Here is a 10645-nt window from a genome sequence, read left to right on the forward strand (position 1 = left end):
TTCCCTCACTCTGAAGCACAGGAATACATTTACGCAGGTGAATATATGATAAAGTACTAAACTAGTATATCTATCTCAGGAAAACAAAAGGTCACTTTCCTCTCTCCTCCCTAGTACTACCAACAGACTTTTCCCACTTAACTGCTGCATATTTACAAAGAAACTGCTGAGGATTAGCTTGCAAACATAAAAACTTCTATCAACATCCACTGGAGCTGATTTACCCAGTGTTTACCAAGAAATACACAACGCTGTAGCCAGTGTGATTTAAAGTTTGAGGCATGGATTGCAAACTCAAATTCCTACAATGGCCAGGCAGCTGTGTGAAGCAGAGTGCAGCTGGACTATGGGGAGTGATGGGCACCGTGAACTGCAAGGAACATGCATGCTTCTCTGAAGGAGGCAACTCTTGTGTAAACAGTAAAAGTTTTCCTATAACCTCATCTCATTGAGCCAACAGCACTGTTCTTAGAACTTTTCTGGAAAACAAAAAGAAGATGGGATTGCTGACACCAAAGACTAGGGTGAATGCAAGACCCAGAGTCAGACCACAGAGAACCTTTAAGTAAATAAATGTCTTTTTTTAAAAAGTTAAAACAATCCTTTCAAAATCTCCTAAAAATTTATGTAAAAAATAAAAGGAGTACCTATTACTTAGCTCCAGCCCACTGTCCTGTGATACTGAGCAATTGAAGTTTCTAGATCTTCCAATTAAAAAAAAAAAAAGAAAACGTATTTTTATCTGATATCTGATTCAAATATTAGCAATCAATGTACATTTGTAAAATGTGAGTGAAACAAAACATTTCTTCTGCAGGCTAGATCACAGCTGCTAGCTTACGACCTCTGACTTAAAGGAAACCTCCCCTAGGCCACAGATAAATGATGCAGCCACCATACCCCAGCAGACAGAACCCAAGCATCTGGACCACTTAACCAGCTTTCCTGTTATTGTCCAACACAGCCTTTCAAAGGACAGACCCTCTAATCCCCATAACGCTCTGGGCTTCCTTCTCCCTGACCCACCTTTAGAGTCCTCCCTCACCAAACCATTTGCTGGTGCCCTGCATTCCTAGCTCTGTCCTCAAACTCCCACTCAGCTTTGAGCATCAGTTGTGCTGAAAAAGAACCGAACTGAAAACTACCTCTTCCCAGGTGACACTGCTTCTCTCTCTAGTAGGGGGTGCTCATGCCTCATACCCTAGGGTTAGGGGCAGGTGATGGGCAGCGTCCTGCTTCCTCTGCTGACCAAATTGCCCCTCCCCCACCATCCTGGGGAGTTGGGGAGCTTCAGTGTTGAAAGTCTTGCTATATTCAGTTGAAGTTCTCTTGCCCTCATTTATTAACTGCAAACTAACAATTAAACTCCTTGAAAATTGATCTTATTTTAAACCCTCAATTCTTCCTATTGGTCTTAGGAAAATGTTCAGAATCCTTCATGTGACCTGCAAGGCTTTGGTTTTATTTCCTTGAGCATGTCAGGTTCTTTCTTGCCTCAGTAGTTTTGGACACACTCTACCCCATGCAGAACACTCATCCTTCATCTCTTCTCTCCATTGCCACTTCAGTCCCACCTTGCTTTAGGTTAAGCTCTAGTCATCCTTTAGATCAGTTGTGTCCAATCAAGATATAATGCGAGGCACAATGAAGTTTTAAATTTTCTACAAGCCACATGAAAAAGTAAAAAGAAATAGGTGGAATAAATTGTAATCTTGTATTTAATCCTATAGGTCCAAAAGTTATCATTCAGACATGGAGTCAAAGGAGATCATTTTGGAACTTTAAGGTGTAATGACTGCTCTACTGGATTTCGGACTTGTATGGGGCCTGCTGTACCCTCTTTGTTTTGGCCAATTTCTCCCATTTGGAACAGGTGTATTTACCCAATGCCTGTACCCCCATTGTATCTAGGAAGTAACTAACTTGCTTTCAATTTTCTCGGCTCATAGGCAGAGAGGGCTTGCCTTGTCTCAGATGAGACTTTGGATTTGGACTTTTGGGTTAATGCTGGAATGAGCTAAGACTTGGAAAGGGCATGATTATGTTTTGAAATGTGAGGACATGAGATTTGGGAGGGGCCAGGGTGGAATGATATGGTTTAGTTTTGTGTCCTCAACCAAATTTTGTCTTGAATTGTAGTTCCCATAATCCCCATGTGTCATGGGAGGGACCCAGTGGGAGGTAATTGACTTATGGGGGCAGTTACCTCCATGCTGTTCTCATGATAGAAAGTGAGTTCTCACGAGATCTGATGGTTTTATAAGCTTTGCCCCCACTTTACTTATATTTCTCCTTGCTGCCACCATGTGAAGAAGAACATGTTTGCTTCCCATTCCACCATGATTGTAAGCTTCCTGAAGCCTCTCCAGCCATGCTGAACTGTGAATCAATTAAACCTCTTTCCTTTATAAATTACCCAGTCTCTGATATGTCTTTATTAGCAGCATGAGAACTAATACAATTCTAACACATGATCCATACAAAAATTAATAAGGCAGTTTACATTCTTTTTTTCATAGTATGTCTTTGGAATCTGTTGTGTATTTTATAATGAAAACACATCTCAATGTGAACCAGCCACATTTCAAGTGCTCCATAGCCACATGTGACCAGTGGCTACCACACTAGATCATGCAGCTTTAGAGCTCAGCTTAAATGTTAGTTCCTCCAGGCCAGTGGTTCTCAAACTTTAATGTGCATCAAAATCACATTAAACAGATTGCTCGAGCCTACTTTCAGAGCTTGATTTAGTAGGTCTGGGGTGGGACTGTGAATATGCATTTCTAGCAAGTCCTCAGGTGATGGTGACATGACTGGTCCAAGGACCATGTTTTGAGAACCCCTGCTTTAGACAGACTTCGCTCCCTTGCTCTTCACTCATCGGGAAGTAGGTCAGGCCTGCTGACCTACTCCTAGAGCATCCCGCTCAACCACATTTGGTGCACCTGCGATGGATTCCTTGAGATATATTACCTGTTCAATGGCTACGTACCCTGTAAGACTGTAAGCGGCATCAAGGCAGGTCTTACTGCTGTATCTCTAGAACCTAGCACATCGCTTGGTACATATGAGGCACTCGGTAGGTGTGCTGACTGAATCTAAGTCAGACAGAAATGACTGGATTGTACTCATGAGAGTAAAGCTTGACAGTTTTAGTAACTGCCACAGTAAAAACAGTTGGCAGGGCCAAGATGTTAGGAAGCTTAAGAATCCCAGTGTATCTATGTCAAAACAGGAGCCAAGAATAATTATCCATTATAGTTTTGTACCTTGTACTTTTGTACTATAAGTTTAGTATACTCATGGATGGCCATAATCTCCACAGAAAAAAAATGGAGATTCTGATTGACTTGTCCAAAAACATATGGCCAGTAAATGGCAAACTGGAATTGCAACCCTGGTCTTCTGCCTTCAACCCACCACTGGAGATATTAGAGTCGTGGTTTGAGGATCTTGGCTTACTTGGCTTCACTTCACAGGGGCATCTCCAGTCCCAACTTGTCCTTCCAAACCCAGGCAGCCGTTTCATAAAATGCAAACAAACAAGGTGAGCATGAAGGAGGGCTCGGCTTATTAGTACTCTTGAGAAAAACCTCAAGGCACAAAGTAAGTCAGGCAATAGTCACCCCAACTTATAAAGAGGAATCTTACTAAGAATATATAGTCCCCACCCCAAATTAAAAACGATTCCTTTTCAACCTCAAGCTTTATTTTTTTGTTTTGTTTTGTTTTTCATAAAAGCTCACCAACATGCACCTGGTTTCTCATTTATCCCATAGCAAAAGTTACTGGCACTTACATTAAGTACCGATTTTAATAATTTACATCATGTTAAAAAAAAAAACATATAGGTTATTGAATTATCCCCCAGGGTGTCTTCCTTTTTAAAGTGTGATCTGGCTTGAAGAAAAAGTTTACTAAGGAAACATCTTTTACACAACTCTGTATCTTATCCTCCCTCCCCTTCCTTTTGTCCATTTACCTTCCCTTCTAGCCATTCCTTTTTGTTTCCTGACACTTAACTTGTGCCTTGCCCACTCTACTGAAAAGGTGTCTCAAAAGACTGCAGGTTAGTTACTTCTTACTAAGTGGAGATCATCTTCTCCATGACTTCTCTAAAAAAGACTACTTCGATCAAGGAAAAAAACCCACTAAGATTTTGGTGTAGCATTTCCTCCAGCTCTTCCATGATTACATCTCGGTCTTGGGTCTCTGCATTTTCTTACCTACCTGTGAGAGTACTATGAAGATGATCATATTAGTCACAGTAGCCAACATTCACAGAGTGCTCACCTATGAATGTTACTTCAGTGTTACCTGGCACTGTGAATCCTCAACCGCCATTCCATGGAGTGGCTACTATGTTTACTCCCATTTTACAGATGAAGAAACAGGAGGAGAGGTTAACTTGCCCAGCATAACAGAGGCTGTAAATGGTAGAGCTGGAATTTAGTCTCAAGAAGTCTATATCTATGCCCTGAACCATTTTGCTACACTATCACGTTGAAACCTGAGGCTAAGTCTTCAGTTCTTGGAAACCCTTTTCTCACTGCTTTAATCACATTAAAATGGATGACTCATAAATTGAAAGCCCCAAATACTCAGTCTCCCTAGCCTGACCAATTAATTCATTCTTCAAACATTTTGCAGATCCCGTTTAGGGACAGCCCAATGCTAGGCCTATGAGGAATATGTAATCCAACAAGAATTATGTCTTCAGTACGTGTGTGTGTGTATGTGTGTCTAAAACTCAAAGTAATTCACACCATGAGAAAGCACTTCATTAGTAAAAGAGAGGTGGGAAGGGAGAGAATATTTCTGAGTAAGGCTTCGTGGACACAGTACTTTTTAAGTTGGATTTGGAAAGGCAAGGTTTAGATTTACAGAAAACAGTAAAGGAATTACAATCTAGGGGAACAGTGAGTGAAGGCAAAGGAGCAGGTACATATGGAAAAATGGTGAGCCCATTCAAACTGGTTGGAGTATAGCTAGAGTAACCACACATCCTGATTTGCCTAATAGGCAAAAAATATTCTTTCCATAAAGGCCACCATAAAATTGAAGTTATGGGTCAAGATTAGCATTCTTTTGGCAAGGTCAGGACAGAGAGGGTAGTTAGGAGAAAGATGCACATGCATCATTATTACAGAACAGTATTGTCTTAGGCCTGTTTCCCCAACATAATTACTACTAGGGCCCCTTTCACACTTAAGTGTCCCATTTGGAAAATTATATGGCCACTCTAAGTACAGGGTATAACAAAGAAGCAGGAGGAGACTAGCCTAGAAAGATAAGAACAAATAATGACCCAAAAAAGACCTTGTTTTTCTATACATATTGGGACATCATTAAAAGTTTAGTTAGCATGCATTTTAGCAGGATCAGGCAGCACTTACATACAGAGATAGACCAGAAAACCCAGGAGTATGAACACTAGCTGAGAGGTTTTTGCAATAATTCTGGTAACACAGGATAAAGACTTGGACCAGGACAATGGCTGTTTAAGTGAGATGAAGGAGATAAATGTGAAAGACACTATAGCTTAGCTCAGATATTAGCAACTTTTTCTGTAAACCACCAAATAGCAAATTTTTTAGGCTTTCTAGGCTACACTCGTCTCTGCCATAATTAGGTACAATCATATCATTCTGCCATTGCAGCTGAAAGCCACCATATGTAATATATAAGTGGATAAATATGTTTCAATAAAACTTTACATATGGACACTGAAATTAGAATTTCATATAATTTTCATGCACATGAAATATTAATTTATTTCAACCATTTTACATGTAAAACCCATGCATAGTTTGTGGGCTGTTCAAAAACAGGCAGTAGACATATGATCCAGCAAGCCCATCACTGGGTATACATCCAAAAGAAAGAAAATAAGTATACTGAAGAGATATCTGCACTCCATGTTTATTGCACCACTATTCACAATAGCCAAGATACGGAAGCAATCTAAGTGCCCATCAACAGATGAACAGATAAAGAAAAATTGGCACATGTATACAGTGGAATATTACTCAGCCATAAAAAGAATGAAACCCTGTCATTCACAACAACATGGATGGAACTGGACAGCATACAGTTAGGTGAAAGAAGTCAGGCATGGAAAGATTAATTTCACATGTTTTCAATCACATGTGGGAGCTAACAATTTTGAAAACTGAACATATCGTAATAGCAGAATTATGGTTGCCAGAGGCAGGGAAAGGTAACAGGAGCAGGGAGGTTAAAGTGAGGATGGTTAACAGATACAAAACTGTAGTTAGAACAAATAAGATCTAATATTCAGTAGCACAATAGGGTGATAATAATTTACTGCATTTTAAAAATAACTAAAACAATGGAATTAGAATGTTCCCAAAACAAAAAAAATAGATAAATCCATGAGGTAATAGACAAATGCATGAGGTAAATCAATTAACCTGATTTGATCATTACATATTGTATACCTGTACCAAAATATCACATCTACCTATAAATATATACAACTATTATGCACCCATAATTTAAAATTAAAAATGTAAAATTTCTTAAAAAAGGTATAGGCCAGAAGGCCTCAATATGTCGATCTTGGCCTAGCTGGATCCCACACTTAGATCTACTAATGACAGCAGCATTTTTAACCTTTAAGCATCCCGTCATAGAATAATCCCAACATTATGAAATCACTAGATTTTATTCTCGGCCAGAACGGCCAGTACCATGAGTAATGGAATCCCATTCATAATTGTTTTTATTCCTCATAGAAGGCCATACTGAGGACATTTAAATCAGTCTGAGTGCTTGACTTTTGCTTAACTAAATTATTTAGGAATGGGTTCAAGATAGAACCATAGGGGGAAACTACGGGATTCATCCTGTTAATCTCCTTCAAAAATATCATGTGTCATTTTGACACACTTTACTCCATGAGACATCTTCATAAATTGCCCCATAGTGCCTCACACTTCAGGTGAATATATACTTGCTCAGGAGTAGGTGCTAGGGATGTAATTGCTTTGACAATAAACAAATCGGTGATGCAAAGAACACACTTTGCAGGTGACTTATAACTTTCAAAGACCTTTCACTATAAATGTATAGGAATTCCATCTAAGTTAGCTATAAAGCAAAGAATATTCTTTCCATAAATGCCACCATAAAATTGAAACATAAAATTATGACTCAAGATTAGCATTCTTTTTGGTAAGACAGGGACTGTAGATAGGGGAATGATGTACTTGCAAGGCACTGCATTTACTAAGGTTACCCCTTTAATATATTCGAGATCCCTAAGTACTTTCAACAAATGTAGCATGATCATCTGCTGCTGCTTCCTACTCCTTCATTAAACTATATAATTCTACATATGAAATTATGTGAAATATAATTTCACATTATATTTCTCCCATAACTGAGGCTCCTCTGTTATAAGTACACCCCATAACTGAGGCTCATCCTGTCTTCCAAACTGACACTCCTGGGACTTTGCTTCCTCCCTTCCTCACGTGTTTGAAAATTAATAATGCCTAAGACCCTAGTGGTACAACTCTCGGACAAGTAGGACAAACTACAGGGTAAAGTCCAACTTAAAAACCTAGTTTTTCTTGTATTTCCAATGTCTGAGCAAGAAATTTGATCAGCAATGTAATGTTGAAGTTATATAAAATAAGACAAATAGAACCAGAGTCACTTAGATTCAAAGCTCACATTTAAATATTAAAGAGTCAGTTGCTATCCTAGACACTCAGATGATGTTTTCCTTGGTCCAAACCCTTACTGTGTGGCTTTGAGCAACTTTTAATCCCCACTGCAATAGGAACCTAACTTTATAGTAAGATGGGCTATTATTTGAGGACAGAGAAAAAGAACTATGTCCCTAACAAATTAAAAAAGAACAGTTCTCAAGGGAAATGAAATCTGGGGCTCAGTTCCTTAAGGCTTTTACTGTCTTAACAAACTATGCCTTCCCCCATATCAAGTTCACTATTAGATGTTCAAACACAACTGCACCTAAAAGTGTTCCATGGTCTATTACTTTTCCTAAGGCTTTGTAGAAACTTTTTCATCTGTACTTGCAGTTATAAGAATACCTTTTTACCAGGAGCAAACGTTACCACTCACTTTTTCCAGACACTAAACCCACATTTTCCAGACACTAAAACCCTCTCATTCACCAATCTTACATCTACTAATATTTCCTACTGATTGCTTGTTACAAGAATAACCAGCCATACCAGGCAGATCCCTACTCACGGGAAAGAGATATACATGTGTAATGAGACGTGAATTTGCTCAGGGCATGTTGCATGTTCCAGCCTTCATGGCATCATCATTGTGGACAACACCCACTCATGACAGACCCCTCCTTCCTATCTCTGGTCATTGTCTTCCCCAGGGTAGTAGCTTTTATCAACACAAATTGTTCCCACCAAATCCTAAAAGTCTAAAGTAAAAAAAACCTAGATATGAGCCCAGCTCTGCTACTTACTGACAATGTGATCTTAAGTAAGTTATTTAAATTCTTTGAACCTCAGGTTCCATATCTATAAAGATGAGGATCATGAAACGACAGCTCTCAGGGGGCTATTAGGAAGACTAAATGAGATTATGGTAAAGCACTCTACCAAAAAGTGAGAGGTTGAATGGAGCAGACTTTGACTAACTCATAAATAATGGCACAGATCTCAGGCCTGTCAAAGCAATCCTACCTTGCTGATGATATGAGCAGAAGCAAAAACTGGGAATAAAGTAAAATGAAGGGAGGAATTAGAGGGGAAATGCTTAAATTAGGTGGTGGAAGGAGGAATGCAATCAAATATTGTAGGATGGAGGTGATGGTAAGATACAGTCTCAGAAGCTTACCAAGTACTAATATTCTGCCATCCAAATGCTTTAATGAAGTGGTTAACATTTAATTTATATTTTACACAGTATGTTTTCCTCATATTTGTGGCCAAATTTCAGCAGAAGGGTTTTGTTATTAAGTAATACTTTTTGTCCTTTTTTGTTCTGCCACCTATATAAACATCTTTCATATCAGATTTTATTCCAAGGATGTTTCAAGAAACCATTCGGTTCAAACATTTTTGTGACCTCTGTTCTTCAGGCACTAGACACACAAAGATGAAGGCCCAGTGAATTTAGGTGCACCAATCATTACTTAAAATGTGCCTCTTAATCTCAACCAACCACAGAAGGTAAAAGAGGAAGAAAGACTAAAAGCTCTACCCAAACACTAACAGTGGTTGCTTCTAAGTGACATTTTTCTGCCACATTATACTTCTGTATGCTCCAAATTTTCTACAATAATCTGGTTTGGTTTAAATATGAACACAAAAGAGTATATTCTTGTAATGGGGACAAAAATAGGAAGATAAATAAGACCTAGTATTTGCTAGCACAACAGGGTGACTATAGTAAAAAATAATTTAATTGTAAATTTTCAAATAACTAAAAAGAGTATAATTGGATTGTTAGAAACACAAAGGATAAATGCTTTTGGTGACAGCTACCCTATTTACTCTGATGTAATAGCACTGCATGCCTATGTCAAAATATCTCATGTAACCCATAAATATATACACCTACTAGGTACCCACACAAATTAAAAATTAAAAAACAAGAATATATCCTTGAAGCTGGGAACTTTTACTTGCTACTAGATGGCACAGAATTTACTGCAATGAGACTCTGCTTGTGTACTAATCATTTTTACTTTAAAACAGACTTTTAATACAGAGTTTATACCTCAGATATAATTTAATGCAACATCTGCTTTCTAAAGATACAAAACTCGAGGTGGTAGGATCGCTTGAACCCAGGAGGCAGAGGTGGAGGTTGCAGGGAGCAGAGATCGCGCCACTGCACTCCAGCCTGGGCAACAGAGCGAGACTCCGTCTCAAAAAAAAAAAAAAATGCAAAAATTAAGAGTCACAGTTGAAATGATTTGTTTAAGATCACACAAATAGTAACAGCTTCAGGACTAAAGCCAATGTTCCTGATTTCTAACTAAGAGCTCCTTCCACTATGACACTGTTTGAATTATGCTTCCCTGAAGTCCACCACCAACTGGGGAGCATCTGCGGTGTATGAAGTGCTACCGGAACACAAAGATGGCTAAGAAAGCGCTATTCCCTGGACTTACGGGAGGCAGTTTAAAAAAAAGGAAGGCCGGGCCCGGTGGCTGACGCCTGTAATCTCAGCACTTTGGGAGGCTGAGGCGGGCAGATCACCTGAGGTCAGGAATTTGAGACCAGCCTGGCCAACATGGTGAAACCCTGTCTCTACTAAAAATAGAAAATTAGCGCGGCGTGGTGGCGCATGCCTGTAATCCCTGCTACTCGGGAGGCTGAGGCAGGAGAATGGATTGAATCGGGGAGGCAGAGGTTGCGGTGAGCCGAGATCGTGACATTGCACTCCAGCCTGGGCAACAGGTGCGAAACTTCGTCTCAAAACGAAAGAAAGCAACACAGCAAGGAAAGAAAGGCAGAAAGACAGAAAGAAAGGAGAGAGAGAGAGAGAGAGAAGGCAGGCAGGCAGGCAGGCAGGCAGGCAGGCAGGCAGGCAGGCAAAGCCAGGCGCAGTGGCTCATGCCTGTAATCCCAGCACTTTGGGAGGCCGAGGCGGGCAGATTACCTGAGGTCAGGAGTTC

The 10645-nt window shown here is 39.7% G+C and overlaps 1 protein-coding gene across 3 annotated transcripts in view; it reads right to left on the reverse strand.

Moving 5' to 3' along the window:
- The window catches only part of BPGM (2,3-bisphosphoglycerate mutase), a 32385-nt gene that overhangs the window by 20381 nt on the left and 1359 nt on the right, over positions 1 to 10645 (reverse strand). Inside the window, exon 2 of one of the 3 annotated variants that reach the window (XM_011972150.1) lies at positions 157 to 479. The exons of the other annotated variants lie outside the window; for them this stretch is intronic. The gene's annotated coding sequence lies outside the window, so the exon portion shown is untranslated. The remainder of the gene's footprint in view (positions 1 to 156; positions 480 to 10645) is intronic. 3 annotated transcript variants of the gene reach the window in all.

Source organism: Mandrillus leucophaeus, unplaced genomic scaffold (genome assembly GCF_000951045.1).
Source record: "Mandrillus leucophaeus isolate KB7577 unplaced genomic scaffold, Mleu.le_1.0 Scaffold1276, whole genome shotgun sequence".
NCBI classification, from domain to species: Eukaryota; Metazoa; Chordata; class Mammalia; order Primates; family Cercopithecidae; genus Mandrillus; species Mandrillus leucophaeus.